Source organism: Mycetomoellerius zeteki, unplaced genomic scaffold, assembly GCF_001594055.1.
Source record: "Mycetomoellerius zeteki isolate Tzet28-1 unplaced genomic scaffold, Tzet1.0 scaffold605, whole genome shotgun sequence".
In the NCBI taxonomy this organism is placed as follows: domain Eukaryota; kingdom Metazoa; phylum Arthropoda; class Insecta; order Hymenoptera; family Formicidae; genus Mycetomoellerius; species Mycetomoellerius zeteki.
In genome coordinates, this window is record NW_017257616.1 from 67,303 (window position 1) to 68,010 (window position 708).

The window sequence follows — 708 nt, forward strand, 5'->3', positions numbered from 1 at the left end:
GTGCTGTTGGCGGTGCAAGCAACGCGGGCACACCCGATTCGATTGTAAGAGACTGCCACAGAAATTTTGCTCACAATGTGGCAAGGACGGGGTCCTGACCAAGGACTGCCACCCGCCGGCGGGAAACGGCAGTCGGGCTGGGGAAACATCGGCCGCTCACCAGTCCCTCGTATAAATTTCACGCCTCGGCCGCACGTCGAAACCTGTGTCCGAACCGCGCGCTTCGACGCGCTCATTGACACAGAGTCCGAAGTATCCTTCGTTAATGCCGATACACAACGAATCATCGAGAACCTCGGCTATGTGATACAACCCGAGGGGGGAAAGGTGCAACTCGCGGATGGCCAAACCATCACGTTGCCCGGGATAGTAGAACTACCGATACAGATTGGAGTCCGCCATATCCAGCACGCGTTCCGCATAATGCCCACCCTGCGGAGTCAAATATTAATCGGGATGGACCTGTGGGCGCGATTGGGATATGCGATCCCCGCCCCACCCACCAGCGTCGCAATAGGACCGAAATCAGCCGCCGCCGTGACCGAGGGCCTCACTCGAAACACAGAAACCGAGAACCGCGCCCTACGAGACTTCCTAGAACTCGAAATAGAGAAATTTGAGCCAGTCCAGGGGCCCACACATCTCGCGCAGCACCAAATCCGCGTCAAACCAGACACGCGACCAATAAAACAGCGGTATCGGCCCCGC